At 35.8% G+C, this 19,661-nt stretch overlaps 1 protein-coding gene and 1 pseudogene across 3 annotated transcripts in view; one reads left to right on the forward strand and one right to left on the reverse strand.

Annotated features, from left to right (window-relative positions):
- SMAP1 (small ArfGAP 1) overlaps nt 1–19,661 on the forward strand; it is a 204,040-nt gene that overhangs the window by 27,091 nt on the left and 157,288 nt on the right. The window lies entirely within an intron of this gene.
- On the reverse strand, nt 4,212–4,599 carry LOC115514104 (annotated as a pseudogene).

Consider the following 19,661-nt stretch of genomic DNA (forward strand, 5'->3'; position numbering starts at 1 on the left):
CACCATTTCTTGAAAAGATTATCTTTGAATCTCCTTTGCACCTTTCTCAAAAAACCGTATGTCTCTGGGAGTAATTCTGGATTTTGTTAGGCTCCATTGATTTGTTTACTTTTATGCTAATATTACAATATCCATGTTACTGTAACTTTATAATAAGTCTTGAAGTCAGATAGTGTAAGTCTCTAACTTTGTTATTCTTTTTCAAAGTTGTTGTTGCTATTCTAGGTTCCCTGAATTAACATATGAATTTTAAAATCAGTTTGTCAGTTTCTACAAAGTAATCATCTGGGCTTTTAATTGGAATTGCTTTGAATATGTAAATTAATTTGGGAGAAAATTGACATCTCTAACAGTATAGAGGCTTTCAGTCCATGAGCATATATATCTCTCCATTTATTTAGATTTTATTTCTTTCAGCAATATTTTGAAAATTTCAGGATACAGGTCTTTTCTCAGATTTATTTATTTATTTTTAGAAATTAAAAATTTTTTACTGTTTATTTAGTTTTTAGACAAAGAGCCAGAGTGCCAGTGGGGGAGGAGCAGAGAGAGACAGAGACACAGAATCTGAAGCTGTCCACACAGAACCCAACACAGGGCTCAAACTCACTAGCTGTGATATCATGACCTGAGCCGAAGTTGGATGCTTAACTAAGCCACCCAAGTGCCCCTTGTCAGATTTATTTTTAAGTAGTTTTTATTTTTAAATGTTATTGTAAATGGATTTTTTAACATTTCAATTTTTGATTATTGTTGGAATATAGAAATACAGTAGGTTTTTGCATTTTTATCTTGTATTCTTCAACCTTGCTAACCTCATGTATTTGTTTTAGTAACTTTAAAAAAAATAGATTCAGATCTCCTACCTAGCTGATTTGTTATCCTCAAATAAAGACAGTTTTTACTTCCTCTCCAATTTGGATGCCTTTACTTTTCTGTTTCCAACCTATTTCACTAGCTAGAATTTTTAGTAAAGTAGGAGTGGTGACAGTGGACTGACTTCCTTGTCTTGTTCATGATGTTAAAGGAGAAAGCATGCGCACTTTCGCCCTTAAATATGTGTTGACCAAAGGTTTTTCACAGATTTTCTTTTGTGGAATCGAGGAAGTTCCCCTCTATTTTTAGTTGTCAAGACTTTTGAATATCAGAAAGGGATGTTGAATATTATCAATACTTTATCTGCATATATTGAGATCATAGTTTTGTTGTTGTTCTTTAGTATAGGGAATTACCTTTAATTTTGATTGAATGTTAAACTAACCTGCATTCCTGGGACAAACCACACTTGGTCATGATGTATTATCTTTTTCATATATTCCTGGATTTGGTTTGCTAAAACTTTATTAAGAATTTTTGCAAATATCTGTGAAGGGTATTGATCTTTAAGTTTCATTTCTTATGATGTCCTTGTCTGGTTTTGGTATCAGGGTTATGTTGGCCTCATAGAATGGATTGGGAATTACCTCCTACCATTTTATCCCCCCCCCCCCCCCCCCCCCCCGCCCAGTTTCCTGAAGACTTGTGTAGAATTTGTATCATTCCTTAATTGTTTGGTAGATTTCCCTAGTGAAACCATCTGGGCCTAGAAGTTTTGCTGGAAGGTTTTTAACTATAGATTCAATTTCTTTAATAGATACTGGGTTATTCAGGTTTTTTCTTGTGGAAGGAGCTCATTTGTGTCTTTCAAAGAATTGGTGAATTTCTTAGCATAAAGTTGTTCATAATATTTACTTGTTATCTTTCTAATATCTGTAGAATCTGTAGTGATGCCACTTCTCTTATTCCTGTTATTGGTCATTTGTGTGTTATCTCTTTTTCCTAATCATTTGGGTTAAAAGATTTATCAATTTTAATAATATTCTCAAGGAATCAACTTGTATTTTCATTGACCTTGGTTTCATTGTTTTTTGTTTCATTGATTGCTGTTGTCTTTAAGTCACCTTTGCTTTTGAAAGGTATTTTAGCAGGTAAACAGTTCTCAGTGGACAATAGTTTACTTTCAGTACTTTTAAGATATTGTTTCACTGTCTTCTAGCTAGCATTATTTCTGATGAGAAAATTGTCATCATTGTATTTGTTCCTTTGTACATTATGCATTTCTTTCCCCCAGTTGCTTTTAAGATGTTTCTATTCATTTGTAGTTTTAAGCATTTGTTTTAATGTACCTTGGGTGATTTTCATGTTTATTGTCTTTAGGTTTTTTTGAGGTTTATGGTTTTCAAATAATTTGGAAACATTTTTGCAACAAATTAAAAGAAAATTAAAACATTTGATTATAATTTTTCATGCTATAAAATATTTCATGTTTCAAAGATCATCTATTTCTGTTTTCTCTTGTTGAACACATGTTAATTATAGCTTTCTATTCTCAAAGTGATAAAGAATTTGGCGTAATATTTGCATTTTTTCTTTATGCTAAACATGCAACCAAGAATAATATATACCACAGTGTTATTTGTTAAAAATCTTAATATATCAATGTTTTATTGTTTTATTACTGATATCAAAGATAATGGGATTCCTGGGTGGCTCAGTTGGTTAAGCATCTGACTCGATTTCAGCTCAGGTTGTGATCTCAGGATCATGAGTTCAAGCCCTGCATTGGGCTCTGTGCTGGGTGTGGAGCCTACTTAAAAAAACCAAAGAAATAGGGCGCCTGGGTGGCTCAGTCGGTTAAGCATCTGACTTTGGCTCAGATCATGATCTCCCAGTTCGTGGGTTGAAGCCCCTTGTTGGGCTCTGTGCTGACATCTCAGAGCCTGGAGCCTGCTTCCGATTCTGTGTTTCCCACTTTCTCTGCATGCCCCCCCACCCCCCCCACCCCGTGCTCTCACTCTGTCTTTCTCAAAAATAAATAAACATTAAAAAATTAAAAAAAGACAAAAGAAACCAAACCACCTCCCCCCACAAAGATATTAAATGGGCTTATTTAGCCATCTTTATTATTTGTGAACTTGAAAGAAAGTAATTGAACTCTGTAGCTAATTCAGAGTATCATTTTAGCCAATAGTTTCTGCCTTCACCATATCAAAGGCTTTTTTAAAAGTAACAGTTCTGGGGAGCCTGGGTGGCGCAGTCGGTTAAGCGTCCGACTTCAGCCAGGTCACGATCTCGCGGTCCGGGAGTTCGAGCCCCGCGTCAGGCTCTGGGCTGATGGCTCAGAGCCTGGAGCCTGCTTCCGATTCTGTGTCTCCCTCTCTCTCTGCCCCTCCCCCGTTCATGCTCTGTCTCTCTCTGTCCCAAAAATAAATAAACGTTGAAAAAAAAAATTAAAAAAAAAAAAAAGTAACAGTTCTGTATAGAGTCACTAGTTATTTAAATTATTTTTTCCACATTAAGCTGAAAATTGGTATTAATTGAGCCAGCATCTAAAGAAAGTGAAGAAGAAACAAGTTACTTTTCTTTTTTCTTCTTTCAAGTTTATTTATTTATTTTTGAGAGAAAGCACACATGCAGGGAAGGGACAGAGAGAGGGGGAGAGAGAGAATCCCAAACAGGCTCTGTACTATCAGTGTAGAACCCAAGGTGGGGCTCCAACTCACAAACTGTGAGATCATGACTTGAGTGGAAACCAAGAGTTGGATGCTTACCTGACTGAGTCACCCAGACGCCCCACAAGTTACTTATTTTTTTAATTATTTATTTATTTATTTTGAGAGGGAGAGAGAGAGTGTGCAAGGAGGTGAGAAACAGAGGGAGAGAGACACAATCCCAAACGGCCTCAGCACTGTCAGTGCAGAGCCTGACTCCTGGCTTGAACTCAGTATCCGTGAGATTATGACCTGAGCTGAAATCGAGTAGGATGCTTAACTGACTGAGCCACATGGGTTCCCCCAAATAACTTTTTGTACAAAAAGTAGTTTTGTGTAGTTAGCAATAAGCACAAACTCTGAATAAGTTGAGTATTGATTATATGTTTTTTCTTAAGCTGTGATTTCATTCATTTCACTGGGCTGTTCAAAACTGTTTAGCGGCTCTTCTTGCTAATAGTATAAAATCAAATTTAGAAGGCAAGTCTCTCTGCAATGTCTTCAGGCTGTATTTTCACTTATGCTGTCCTCCCTTGTTTTCTGTTAGGTACTGTTGATCAAAGATACTGTGAGTTCCCACCTCTACATGTGTGCTTGGTTTTTGTTGTCAGGGCCTTTGCACTTACACAAAGAAAACTTTGCTGTTTTCTTTCTAACTGGCTCCTTGCTTTAGGAATTTATTTGTTATTTTCTTATCTATCTATGTATGTGTTTGTTAATTAATTATAACTTATTTAACAATTTGGGAGGTTCACAGCCATCAGCAGTTCCAGTAAAATTTCAGTTGGGAATTTTGGAATCTCCATGGAGTTGTCAGTGTAGTGAACCTTATAGGTAAAATACATGCATACTTTTGATAGCACATGTGAAAGAATCTGTCTAAAATTGTCTTAATTACTTTTGTTCTCTGCAAACCGAGCTGGGTCACTCAACATGGCTTTACTGTTTCAGATGTTAGTGCATGCTCTCTTTTGACAATAAATTCATGACCACCTGAAGATACCAATTTGACACTCATGGCATCCGTCAGGCCTTCACAGCCACCATAGGTTTTCTCTTCTCCATCCATTATGTTCTTATGAAATTCTACTTTACTTCCACAGGAACCTGGTGAGGCGGGGATGCACAGTCTGTTGCCCGCTTTCGCCTACAGAAAGTGCCTAGGGCTCTGTTTAAATGCCACTTTATCAGTGCTGTCTTCCCTGACCACTGTACTTAAAATAGTATCCATTCTTTTTTTTAAGCACTTCTTATCCTCCTTACCCACTTAATTTTTTTCCTCCATAGACTTTATCTTAAAATCTGACATCTTATCCATTTTATAACTTGTTTATTTCTCTGTCTTGCTCCACTGGGATATATAGTTCTTGAAGGAAGAGACTAAATCTGCTTTAGTTCCCAGCTCGATCCCTAGCATCTAGAAAGTTCTTGGCACATAGTAAGCATTCAGCACATATTTGATGGCAGTAACTCAGTGAATGAGTGAATGAACAATTAACCTTCTGAGTCTTTTCTGCTCATCCAAATCTCATCTATATTTCCAGGCCCATTTCCAAGTTACACTTCATTCATGAAACTGTCTTTGAATGAAGCTGCCTCCCAACTACTTCAGCTCATCATGATATTTTTCTCCTTTAAACTCATGGCATTTTCGTATCACTGTAAGAATTTTCTAATAGATATAGTTGCACATGATTGGAGTAGTCTCTAAATTTGGGACAATTTTATTACTTGAAATGTTTACAGAGTGACAGACTGGCCTTGTTGGTGGGGGGGACAGGAACTCATATATATAGTTCTCTTTGTGCTAAGTGCTTGTTTAATTTTGAGGGACCCTAAGAGATAGATGAATTCACCCTATTTTGTAGTTATGGAAACTGATATTTAGAGACATCATATGTTTTGTCTATAGTTCCATAGTCATAAATGTCTGATAGGTGTTTCAAAACCAGGTCTTTTTTTGTAAAAGAGCTTTTATGCTGCCTCATTGAGTAACTTCTTCATGAACTCAAGGTCTATTATAATTGTGTGAAGTTTGGTACTTTTACTATTGAATGAAGGCCTGAATGGCATAGAATTACAGCATTTGGTTAGGAAGAGAAAATGTTTGAATAATTGTATAATTAGAAACAGAGAAGGGAACCAAAAGGGAAACAAACTTTATCATTCTGTTCATATCTTGGCTTGGTGATTGGTCAAGAATTTGACAACAAAGTTGATCTTATTTTGATTTAAGACTCATTTATTGCTATGGCTTATTCTTCGATTTTTGTTTTTAGATGATCTAAGTGATCTTACTTAAAAATTAAAATGAAAAATCTATTAAGCCAAAATCTAGAGGGTAATAACTACCATGTATAATTGGGAGGTATGTTAATTAAAGTTAATACTTATCAAGAACTTATCTGTGTCAGATACTGTTATTTTGTGTACATTACCTCATTTAATGTTTTCTGTGACCATTGTCAAATATCTGTTTTCTGCACCATTTCACAAATAAAGAAGCTAAAAGCTTAGGAAGTGTGTCCCAGCCCACAGTGAAATGGTGGAGTCAGCAGTGGCCTCAAACTTTTTGTCTCTGAGACACATTGAGGAAAAAGCATTTTGCATGGTGCCTCAATATATATATACATACATACAACTGAAAGAAATGTTTCTTGAATAACATTTATTCTTACTATAGTATTGCACATTCTGTTTTGTTATGTTTACTTCAGAATAGCTATAACATATATATGGTCATTATCTGCAGTCTGAAAATCTCTGCTATGTTCACTTCCTGACTGTACAGTAGTAACCCACTTTTGGTTTCTTTAGTTGCTTGTATCCTCTTTATTATAACTACCAACTTATATTTTGATAGCAGAAACAAAAAAAATTAAGTCTTGTAGTGAAAAAAGGTTACTTCCCCCCACTTAGGCTTTTCATTTTAAGCTAAAACTGATGAACTAATTTCTTGTTTTTAGTGGAGATCGTGTTTATTGATATTGCATTTTTTGAACTTGCCTTTTCTCACGGTTTCATGTGGACCAGATATATACCATAGTAAACTGTTTCTGAAAGAAACTTTTATCTAGCTGCACAGAGGGTGATTTGGTAAACTACTATAAGATCTGTGTAAAATAGAGATTAAAGTGGGTTCATATTATTGTTTAGATTGTACTGTCATTCCATTTATTTTCTGGACACTTGAAATATTCACATATTTAAAAAAAATTATGTAACCCTACTTGTATTTAATAAATGCTTTTGTATTAATGAACAAATGGAAATAAATTAAATCTTTCTCATACTGCCATATGGTGCCCCCATTAATCAAAATTAAGATACCTATCCACGATTTTCTGAATTATTTTATGTGATGAGTATTTCTAGAATTTTGGCATGAATGTGTATCTAATAATAATGGGACCTAGAATTCAGGAATGAAAGAAAAAAATAGAATAATTGAGTTGCTAATAAATAGGCCTAGGGTATATTAAATAAACCAATGTTTAATATAGTTTCTAGAATTTAACATTGGGAATTAGAATAATATTAGAATAAAATGTAGGATTAAGAATTGTTGGGGAGGAAACATTTTCTTTACCCTTCAGAATTCTTCTGGCTGGTCTAAGAATTAAATTGACATGAGAGATAGATTAACAGGAGAAAATAAAATTTAATTCATATGTGTGGAAGCCATTGAGAGTATGGTCTTATTTTCTTCTTACTTTTGCCTTGACCAGAAGAAAATAAAACACTTATTTTTTTTTTTTTAATTTTTTTTTTCAACGTTTTTTATTTATTTTTGGGACAGAGAGAGACAGAGCATAAACGGGGGAGGGGCAGAGAGAGAGGGAGACACAGAATGGGAAACAGGCTCCAGGCTCTGAGCCATCAGCCCAGAGCCCGACGCGGGGCTCGAACTCACGGACCGCGAGATCGTGACCTGGCTGAAGTCGGACGCTTAACCGACTGCGCCACCCAGGCGCCCCAACACTTATTTTTAAAAGTGAATTATTTTGGCATTTAAAAAGACTTGAAAACAGACATTTAAAACTTAGTATTAAAAATGCATAAATCTAACACATTTTCAAGTGGTACTTTTAGGTGAATTTGTTTCTAGTTACACTGTTTAATAGAACTATGGCATTTTTTTCTTTAATATATTGGGGAGACATATTTGGGTATTAATTCTCATTTTTCTTAGGTATTTTTACCTAAAGGTCTTTTTTTTTCTTTGTTTTTAGAGAGTGCACACGTGCATGCATGCGTGCGTGCACATGCACACAAGTTGGGGAGGGGCAGAAGAAGAAGGAGAGAGAGAATTTAAACAGGTTCCATGCCCAGCATGGAGCCTGATGTAGGGTTCCATCTCACCACTGACCATGAAATCATGACCTGAGCCAAAATCAAGAGTCAGACAATTAACTGACTGAGCCACCCAGGTGCTCCTACCTAAAGGTCTTAGAAGACTATAAATGCATGAGGATTCCAGAAAAAATATGTTAAATTTTAAGTTTAATGTATTATTTTCATGCTATTGATTGGGAAATAAAAAGTTATATGACTTGCTGATTTTTCTCAGAGCAGATTTTGTTAAATGACAAAAACAGAATATTTTATTAATTGTTCCCTTCTCCACGCAAGCTGTGTTTCCTGTATTTTTATTTTTTCTTGGTCATTGGTACTAGGGTAAATATATATAAAGTTTTCTCCCATTTCAACTTAAAGACTTTCTTTGTTCAGTGGTCATTAGGCATATCATTATATACAGCCCTACTTCAGTCTTAACTTGTAAGGAAATTCTTGAGTATAAGTTGATTCCCTTTGCCGCATTTACTTTTTGCCCACAAGCCTAGACTAATCTTGTATTTCTGATAACCATGATCCATTTTTCTAGTGGCATTTTTCTCACAAGGCTCAGAATTAGAAAATTTCCTTTTTGTCTTGGCTGTGGAATATATGTGAAAATCTCTTTTTGAGATTTGCAAAAAATTATACTGCTAGAAACTTTAGAAAGAAACGGACAAATTAACAAAACAAGACAATAAAATCCAAAATGTAATAATTCTTCTTAAGTGGTTAGGAGAAATCTTAAAAAAAATTTCAGTACTACTAGAAGTTGGGCTAGGGAAGTAGGTGAAGCTGACCATGAAGGGCCTTGTTAAGTGATGCTTAGGGGAGTTAAACTTTATCTGATGGTTTGTAAGTCTGAAAAGCAGTGTTTATATCCAGGAGGTTATTTCAGAGGACATTGTAGTAGTCTAGGACTCTAGATGATGAGATCTTGAACTGGGGCAGAGGCCCAGCTGGAATGAGATTAGTCATGGATTTGAAAAAAATTAAAAAAATAAAATGATTAGGGTGTTTGCTTGATGGAATGGTTATGGATGATGCAAGAAAGAGGAGTTAAGAATGACTTCTTTATTTTTCCCCTTAAGTCATTAGCTGGGTAGTGTTATTACCAGCTGAGTTGGAGGAATCAGGAAGAGCTGTGTGAAAAGGAGGGTAAGAGGGAAGAGTTAAGTGGAGAGGTGAATTTCATCTTGGGCATGTTTAATTGGTGATGGTGTGGTGTCCAGATTGGTTATTAAGAATTTGATGCTTAGAGGGGTGCCTGGGTGGCTTAGTTGGTTGAACACCTGACAATGTCAGCTCAGGTCATGATCTCACAGTTCGTGAGTTCAGTTTGTGAGTTCGAGCCATGCATCAGTCTCTGTGCTGACAGCTTGGAGCCTGTCTGCCTCTCTCTGCTCCTCCCCCACTCACGCTCCATGTCTCCCTCTCAAAAATGAATAAGCATTAAAAAAAAAAATTAAAAGAATGTGATGTTTAGAGAAGAGATATGCCACATTTTCTCAATTATAAAAAATACTTTCTTGTATTTCTGATATTGAGAAGTCCCATAATCTATGTACCTTTAATGTGTTATTTCTCCTTAAAAACTATTATTTTATATCATATATAATCAGTGGAATGGGAAGTGCAGATTTTGGCCTTTTAATAATAGTAGGTGATATTAGCAGGAAAAGTGTGGGATACAGGGAAAAGGCCATACTAGTCTTACAAAAATGATTTGTAAGTACAGAGTGCTTTCATGTGGATTTTGTCATTTGAGGTTCATAGTGGTCATTTGATTATGGAAGATGGTAGTATTTTCACTTTCAGATGAAGAACCTGACGTTCGAAGAAGTGTAAATACAGAGATAATTTTTTCTTAATTATTTTTATTATAGTTGTCTATGGAATGATAATTTATTATTCATTTCTACAAATGAAAGCATATAATAAGATGAAGGAAACTATTCATGCAGTACTCTCCCTCACCCTTTTTCCACTCTTCAAATGTTAACATTTTACCACATTTGTTTTCTTTTTCCTGTATGTATACTTTAATTTTTTTCCTGGACTCTTTGAGATATGCTCCTGTATTCCTAAATACATCAGTGTTTATCTTCTAAAAACAAGGACTTTCTTACATAACGACAGTACAGTTACCAACATGGGAAATTACCTTGATACTATTATCTGATCTATAGATATTACTCTGATTTCACCAGTTGTCCCAATAATGCGAGGAATAACTTTTTGATTTGTCAGATTCAACAAATACGAATGAAAAGAGTGTTAGGAAAATAAGCAAGCTTTTAGATTGATGTTAGAGCATTTGTAAACAGTCTGCTTTCCTAAGATAATTAATGGACATAAGTCTTTGAGTATAGTTCCCTCCTCTGTATCCTGCAGTTAGACTTTGAAGTTGGGAGAGATTAGGGGGTAGACTACTTTTTGTTTTTGCCTTACAACCTCTTCCCATGCCTGATGGAATAGTAGCCCATGCTCCAAACTTTCTTTGGAGGAATCTTAGCAGTATTTTTCTTATTTAGCTTTATCTATTTCTCTCTTGTCTTTGTTTCATACTTACTAAGCATGTGCTGGGCACTGAATTAAAGTGCTGGAAGTCTGTAGATGTAGTGATTATGATGGTTTATTCTCAAATAGTTTGAGCAACAGCCATTTACAAATATTTCGTAGTAAATGTTTTATTACTATATTTGATGTAGGGGTGTAAAAGTAGCCCTTCATAGACCCTAAAAAACAAACAAAACCTCATTGGTAATTCTTAAAAAAAATTTTTTTTTAAATGTTTACTTATTTTTGAGGGGCACCTGAGTAGCTCAGTCAGTTAAGCATCCAACTCTTGATTTCAGCTCAGGTCAGGTCATGATCCCACAGTTAATGGGTTCCAGCCCCGCATCGGGCTCTGTGCTGGCAGTGCAGAGCCTGCTTGGAATTCTCTCTTTTCTTCTTTCTCTTGCCTCTCCCCTGTTCTTCCATGCTCTCTTAAATAAACTAACTAAATAAATAAGAATAAATGTTTATTTATTTTTGAGAGAGAGACAGAGTGTGAGCAGGGGAGGGGCAGAGAGAGAGGGAGACACAATCTGAAACAAGCTCCAGGCTCTGAGCTGTCAGCACAGAGCCCAACACGACTTGAACTCATGAACGGTGAGATCATGACCTGAGTCAAAGTGGGAAACTTAACATACTGAGCCACCCAGAAACCCTTCATTGGTAATTCTTAAACATGTCTTAAGCATTTCTTAAGGTATGCCTAAACGTGAGGAAGGCATATCCATTTCCTCAGGTCCTTTGTGTTTATTGTTCCTATTGCCTTAATTCCTCTTGCCCAGATAGCTGCATGGTGTGTTCCCCTACTTTCTTCAGATCTGTGGTGAAATACAAATTTTCCTGACCAAATAACAATTACCTTTCCCTTCCTTCTTTCCATTTTTCCTTTATTTTTCTCCATAATACTCACTGCCATTGACATACTGTTACTTTTACATGTTTGTGTACAGCTTTCTGTTAGAATATAAGCTCCATGAGGGCAGGAGTTTATCGGTTTTATCACTGAATCTCCAGAGTCTTAAACAGTAGTGCCTTGAAATAGTAAGCATTCAGTAAATATTTGTTGGTTAAATACATGTGCTGCTATTCTGACTGTAACAGACTTAAGGAAAAAAAAACATTTCTGAGGGAATTAAATGTTATAACTTTAATGCTTTTTCTGAATAGAGAGGTTTTAAAATTCCTTTGTTCTAGAACTTTTCTTTTAAAGGTTTATATTCTATTCGGTTATTGGTTTGGTTGTATATAAGGTTCTTAGCAAATAAGATACTGAAGAGAAACAACTGTAGTGTGTTAAAAGTTGATTTTTTTTTAATAAAACAAAAATATTCTTTTCTTACCATTTAATGTCAGTTTTGTTTCAGACGAATTGTAGAAGAAATTAATTACCTCTGTTGTTGCAGGTGATCTTTGCACTTACAGGCCTTTTTTTGTTTGAGGTGGTTTTTTGTTTTGTTTCCGTTTTTGTTTTTGTTTTGTTTTTAAGATAGGAAATTTCTGTGAGCTCAGTTTTTAGTAATCATAATTGCTTGGCCGCTATCAATGCTTCATATTCCAGCCTCCAGGAAGTGATTGATTAAAACAGCATGATCCTTCTAATCAGCATTGTAGTGATTCTTTGAAGCTTGTGAAGCCACTTAGGAACTGTGATTATCAAATGTCATCCCTACATGTCATCTTTAACAGTACTGATGCTACTTTATAGGAAAACATGAATTTGAGGTAGGTTAACCATAGGTGACTAGGTCATACCAAAATATGTTACTTTCAGATTTTAATAAAAGGAATATTTTAAAGAACATTTTATTTCCTTCTTAGTAAAACATTGTATGTTAAATAGTTAATATTTAAAAAAAATTATTCTGTTGAGTGTATTTGCTGAAAGAAATGGTTTGACACTTGTTGAAATACTACTTATGGAACTTCTCTTTAAACTTTTTGGTTTTATGCTGAAACCTTTTTAATAGCACCTGCATCCATGACTTCTTGCCTGACATTTCTGTGTTTCTGCCAGGGCTCTATATCCTGAGATCATCAACTAGTATATTCTCAACCTCAACTTCTACTTCTACTACTGGCTGCCATTCTTTTTTTCTGGTAAAGTAAGGGAAAAGCAATAAAAATAATGTGTGATGTTCATGTCTACATTTAAAGAAATGTACACAGGATTTAAAAAAAAATTTTTTTAATGTTTATTTTTGAGAGAGAGAGAGAGACAGAGAGATACAGAGCACAAGTGGCAGACGGGCAGAGAGGGAGACACAGAAACCAGAACCAAAGCAGTCTTCAGGTTTTGAGCTGTCAGCACAGAGCCTGTCGTGGGGTTTGAACTCATGAACTGTGAGATCATTACCTGAGCCAAAATCAGACATCCAACCGACTGAGTCATGCAGGCACCCTTACACAGGTTTTTTTTTTTTTTTTTTTTTTTTTTAAAACAGCCTTATTGTGATATAATTTGCATACTATAAAGTTCACTTATTTTAAGTGTCTAATTCAGTGATTTTTTTAATGTTTTAACAGAGTTTTGCAACTATCACCATAATAAAATTTTAGAACATACCGTTATTCCCAAAAGACCCCTCTTCATGCTTATTTGTAGTGATTCCCCTCCCTGCAACATACATGTACAGGTTCTTTTGCAAGGTTGTAGTTCACCTGTTTACAAGGTAGAAAACATGTTTTCATGGGTTGTTGCTTGGTTTTCTTTCTGATCAGCAAGACCTAGCTGACCATGAACAATGAAAGGCTAATCAGAACTTTTGGGTAAAGAACAAAAGGCCTTGTGATAGCAAAAGAGAGCTTCTTCCTTGTTTCATGTTTGATTGTGGACAATATTTTGATGCAGGCTATTCTCTTTAGTATCTTTTTTCTTTTATTTTTTAAAGTTTTATTTATTTATTTTGAAAGAGAGAGAGAGCAGCAAGCAGGGGAGGGGTAAAGAGAGGGAGAGAGAATCCCACGATGTGGTGCTGAAACTCAGGAACCATGAGATCATGACCTGAGCCGAAGTCAGGAATCAGGTGCTTAACCCTCTGAGCCACGTCACACTGGAGCCTCTCCTTTTTTTTTTTTTTTTTTTTTCCAGTTTATTTATTTATTTTGAGAGAGAGATACAGAGAGTGAGAGAGTGGGGGAGGAGAAGAGAGAGGGAGAGACAGAATCCCAAGCAGGCTCTGCCTTGTCAGGGCAGAGCCCAGCGCGGGCGGGGCTCAAACTCAAAAACTATGAGATCCTGACCTGAGCTAAGATCAAGAGTCAGACTCTTAACCAACTGAGCCACCCAGGCATCCCATCTTTAGGATCCTTTTTTTTTATTATTAAAAAAAAATTTTTTTTTAATGTTTTACTTATTTTTGACAGAGAGAGACAGAGCATGAGCAGGGGAGGGGAGGGTCAGAGAGAGAGGGAGACACAGAATCTGAAGCAGGCTCCAGGCTCTGAGCTGTCAGCACAGAGGCTGATGCAGGGCTCGAACTCACAGACCGCGAGATCATGACCTGAGCCAAAGTCGGACGCTCAACTGACTGAGCCACCCAGGTGCCCCTAGGATCCTTTTATTGTGTGTCCCTTTCCCTAGGCATCCACTACTGTGATAGTTTGTTATGAAAATACTCTTTACAGCTCAGTTGATTTTTGCCCTCCCTCTCCCCTGTCTTCCCCCTTGATCAAAATTCTGTATCCTTTGCAATTTCCTTCTTCAACAGATCAAACCAAATCCAGTTCTACTGCCTGTAATCTTGGGGATCATGGGGAAAGAAATAAAGTTAATTATAATAATGTGGAAAGCATTGATACTTCTGGAGAGTTGAAAAGATTATTTGCATCTTTAGTCTATATTATTGGCCTCCACAGTGAGTTGGCATTTCAAAAAGTTGACACAATGAAGTAAAAGCAGTCTGCCAGTGTAAAGGAATTTTGTTTGGAAGGTTGGAAATATCATAGTAGGAGATGGAGAGTTTCCATAGTTGCATATTGAGATACGTCCGCGGCATTGTCTTGGCTCTTTCTCCCCCCTTTCTAGCATTTAAAACCCTAAATTTCTTACTTCTGAAAATGGTGTGGTAATATTTCCTACCTCACATTTATTAGGATTTCGTCAGACAGTATATTTGGAAATATGGTGAACGATGTCTTGAATATTCAGTATGGTGGTGGTTTCCTCTAAAAGAACCTTCTAGCAATTTTGGCAGCAGTAACTCAGGTGGCTCAAGGCCTTCGCTATCATTTGTAAGCTAGAGGCTGCCTACATTTTTATACCAGATGTTGTGCTGCATCCAGAAATCAATAAAATGATCCTTTTCTTAAAGAGATCACGGTTTCTCAGAAAAGATAGCTAAAACAATTAACTGCAAAATATTGTGATAAATGTTAAAAAATTTTGGGGGGGGATTGGAGAAGGCTTTATAGAAGAACCAGTCTTAGAAAGAAATTACATTTAGCAGTTAATGTTGTACTCTCCGTTCCTTATCTTGTTTTATTTTCTATTTATATAAAGAAAATTCAAAGTAGTTTTTCTGTTTGCTAGTCTATCATGGTAATCAGAAACTTAAGAGGAGTTCCTTCTCAGATGAGAATGCAGTTTCATCTTATTTCTCAAATGGTACAAAAGCTACAAGACAAGTTTATTCAGTATATTCACTGATGATGGATATGAGTTAAGGTGCTAATATTAGTGAGGCCAAATAACATCTTCTGTTTACTGGAGCTTTTAGTGTGATTGTGGTTATGAGATGAGTAATATTAGTTTAGTTGATGCTAGCTTATTTGTGTTGCTTTTAGTGAGATAGTGATATGGATAACTCAAAATAACCCAATATTTGAATTTTAAATAAACTTTTGATTTTTTTCTCAGCAGATTTGATTCCTAGTATGTTAAAATAAATTTTCACAATTTGAGTCATATACTCAGTAAGAGTAGTGAAAACAGATAAAGAAATATGCTGAATGCTTGAGTTAAAGCCTTGTCAAGAATATTCTAAAATCTTGCTATTCTAAATGTGCTTTGTGTATGGCAACATGGGCATCACTGGTTGTTTCTTAGGAATGCAGGATGTCAGATGCCATTCCAGGGCTACAGAATTAGAATCTGCATTTTCATAATATCCCTAGGTTTGTGTATGCACATTAGAGTCTGAGAGATACTGATCTAGAACTGACTTTGCCTTTCCTTAGCTTAGTTTGAGATACAGCTGCTACAATAATTAAACCTTCCAGGTAATTACCTATTTTTATTTCTCTATTTATCTTAGATTTTTGTGTAAACTTCAGAACAAATAGCTGGAAGTATTGTAAGTGATGGAGAATGGGGAGGCAACTCTAGCTAGAACAGTCATGAGAGTCCTCTGTAAGCAGGTAGTGTGTGAATTGAGGCCTGTACAACAAAGTGGGCCAGACATGTGAAGACCCAAGGAAGAAACATTTGGGCAGAAGCAGCAACAAATGCGCAAGCATGAAGGCCAGACAGGGCATGTATAAATAGTATGTGAGTGGGAGTGCTATGGTGAACTTGAAAGTGCTATTAGAAGCCTTCTTCAGAGTCAGGGTAAACCACTGAGCCTGCCATATAAGGCCTCCTGCTATCATCTCCTGAAGCTGTCCCCAAATACTTTTAATACTCTAGCCTCCAATCATACCAAAGTCTTCTACCATACCTCACCTTTGTTAACCTTTGCCAAGAATGTGTCTTGGTATATTCTGTGCCTACTGCCTACTAGTCAGCGTTTAAATTTTTAGATCAGGCTTTGTCACCTATGTGAGACCTGCATGCCTTCCAGCAGACTTTGTCTCCTTAGTTGGAGACATTGCCCCTTATGTATATCGCCTTATGCTAGAATTGATACTCCATGTTATAATTAAGATTTATCCATGTTGATACATGCAGGTTATTCATTTTCAAATTGTATGGTGAGATAATCATACTAGTGAACATATAAGTTATTTCCAGTTATTTAGAAACCATGCTGCTATAAATTTTTTGTACAAGCTTCTTTTTTTTTTTTTTTAAATTATTTTTTCAACGTTTATTTATTTTTGGGACAGAGAGAGACAGAGCATGAACGGGGGAGGGGCAGAGAGAGAGGGAGACACAGAATCGGAAACAGGCTCCAGGCTCCGAGCCATCAGCCCAGAGCCTGACGCGGGGCTCGAACTCACGGACCGCGAGATCGTGACCTGGCTGAAGTCGGACGCTTAACCGACTGCGCCACCCAGGTGCCCCTGTACAAGCTTCTTAAATATACATGTATTAGTTTCTTTGTGTGTTTTTCAGACATATTCAGCCATGACCCAGAGAAACATTTTACAGCATGACTTATGTGTGTACGTGTGTCTGTATACACATATATGTAATCGATTTTTTTAAAAAGTTGAACAAAACTATATTTACCCTTTGTGTGATGAACTTAAATCTTTCTTCCTTCTCTTCTAAAAATAAGTACTTATTGAGATTAATGAGTTGTGACGTGCCATATAAAATAGCTGCTGTAGGGTATGTTATATGTGAGTGTGTATGTGTACTAAATATGCCATATTACATATATAGCTTGGTAAACCTATGTGTATGTGTATCTAAGCATGTGTGAATAGATTGCCTTGTAGAAGGGTTTATTCATCTAGGACTTTTACTGGATTTCACCAAATTGTTTTTTAAGTGGTTATACCTATTTATACTTGGCTTGGCCTCCTCACTCTGGGAACTTAGCTTTTTACCTTTGTGTCTATGGTCTTACAATAGCATTTACTTGGCAGAGTTGGTAAGTACTCATTGAATAGTTTGGTGAATGAAAATTAGGATTTCATACCAGTACTTGAATGACTGCCATGCTGAACAGTTATTATTTTATCAATTTTAGGTAAATTTTACAAGTCCAGTGTTATAGAGTGAATAACCCAATTGTAATTTTGGTTAGGCTTTTAAAAGTCTATTTTTGGTAGTCCCTGGGTGGCTCAGTCAGTTAAGCTTCTGACTTCAGCTCAAGTCATGATCTCACAGCTCAGAGTTCGAACCCCACGTTGGGCTCTGTGCTGATAGCTCAGAGCCTGGAGCCTGCTTTGGTTTCTGTGTCTCTCTCTTTTTCTGCCCCTCCCCACCCACTGTTGCGCGCTCGCGCTCTCTCTCTCTCTCTCTCTCTCTCTCTCAAAAAGTAATAAACATTAAAAAATTTTTAAAAAGTCTATTTTTGAAGGTCCCTGACTATATTAGTTAAAATGTGATAACTGTATTCCAAAGAAAGATGCATTGACAAAACTGCATTATTATTTCAATTGGTAAAAAACGATTGGGGCTAACATTTCCAGTAAGTGATAGCCGTTTATTTTTTCCTTGCAGGAATCAATAAAATGGTTTTTTATAGTTGTATGAAGCTGTATAAAACCTGAACATCAGTTAACATTTAATTATATCTCGCTTTTTGTTCAATAGTAAATGGCCATTTTTTTCAATTACTGCTAGCATGATTCTTGTACAGTACTTTTATACATTTGATCCCTTTGTCATCTTTGGTTATTGTAGAATGCACCACTCTGGTGCTACAACTTTTTACCTGTATGGACAGTTACTATCACATTGTGCAATTGATGCTTTCTAATTCATTCAGTCATAACATTTGCTGCATCAAAAAAAAATTGTGCTATAGAGAAAAGTCTCCATTTGTATTTGGCTGTGGGTCTAACATATTCTGAGGGGAATCATTCTATTTTAAGAACAAAAATGAAGGAAGCCACACTTGGAGAGTGTTGAAAATCTTTTCCCATCAGCTCTGGACTCACTGCAGTTTGGGGAGTTGTCTTTTTCTAGAGGAAGAAAGTATTGCATTTTGATTTTCAAAGTTTCTTAGTATGACAATAACTTGCACTTCAGTAGTGCTTTAAAACTTTCAAAGTATTTTCCATACAAGACTCACCTAAAAATGAGGCAGCCAATGTTGACTATACTTAACATATGAGAACCTTGTTGAGAACCTTGTTACTAGTCCAGGAAAGTTTATGCAGTTCACTGGTGGCAGAGAAGGTTGAATACGGGTCTTTTGGTTTCTAATTCATTTCGATGCTGTTAGCCATCAAACATTTAAATAGAATATATCCTAGATGTTTCTCAGGTTATAGGTATCATTTCTGAAATTTAAAAGCAGGATATTTTGGCATAAATTGTACATGCGTAAACTACCTCTTAAGGAATTTTCGAGAGGAATGTGTGTAGTTTTACTGCATTGTAGTTACTGAGTTTGGTGTTATTTTGTAGATTTAACTCTCACCTTTAGATAAAAAGTATGCACTTAAAACAGAAGTCTAATGTTTTAAAAAGCTTGGTTTTTATTGATACCTCTTACTGTATATAGTTTTTTCATAATCAAGTGATTTATAAAAATCAACTAAGTATATGTTTCTGAATAGTTGACATAATTGCCAGATACTACTTTTATTTTTCCATTTTTACTTTAATTATATAAGCAATATATGAAAATAATCATAAGTATATTTAAAATTATTGAGAAAATACATTCAAAGATATAAAGAATAGTATAGCTAGGGCTTTGTATTCTTGTATCCTTAATGTAAATTTCTGTGCAATTTTTTTCAGAATTTTTTAACCATGATCCAAAGAACTAATATTTCATAACATACCTTAGTTCATATATAACCTTTCTTAAATCAGGGTTATATTTGGGATTTATCCATTTTATAGACTTCTTGAGGCAGATGTTATTGTCCCTCATTCTTTCTAACAGTTGATTAAAAAGTTTTCCCAATGTGTTGAATGTAAAATGGGGGTTGTTGTAGTTTTAAAGGGCATTTTCCCTAACTGCTAGTGAGATCATGCATATTTTTATATGTTTATTGTCCATATATTTCTTCTTATGTGAATTACCCATTCATATCTTTTTGTATGTTTTTCTTTTATGTTGGTTGTCTATTTCTTACTAATTTCTACATTTCATTGAAAACTCCTTAATTTATATTTGTTGGCAGTCTTTTTTTTTGTTTGTTTGTTTTTATTTATTGTGAGAGAGAACAAGCTGGGAGGGCCAGAGAGAGAGTAAAAACAAGCTGGGAGGGCCAGAGAGAGAGGGGGACAAAGGATCTGAAGCAGGCTCTGTGCTGACAGCAGAGAGCCTAGTGTGGGCTTGAACTCACAAACTGTGAGATCATGACCTGAGCAATACTTTACACACTTAATAAAGAACTTACTTTATACTGTGGGACATTATTGGTCCTGGTTTAACTATGCTAGTGAAA

The sequence above is a fragment of the Lynx canadensis genome, chromosome B2, assembly GCF_007474595.2.
Source record: "Lynx canadensis isolate LIC74 chromosome B2, mLynCan4.pri.v2, whole genome shotgun sequence".
Classification (NCBI taxonomy): Eukaryota; Metazoa; Chordata; class Mammalia; order Carnivora; family Felidae; genus Lynx; species Lynx canadensis.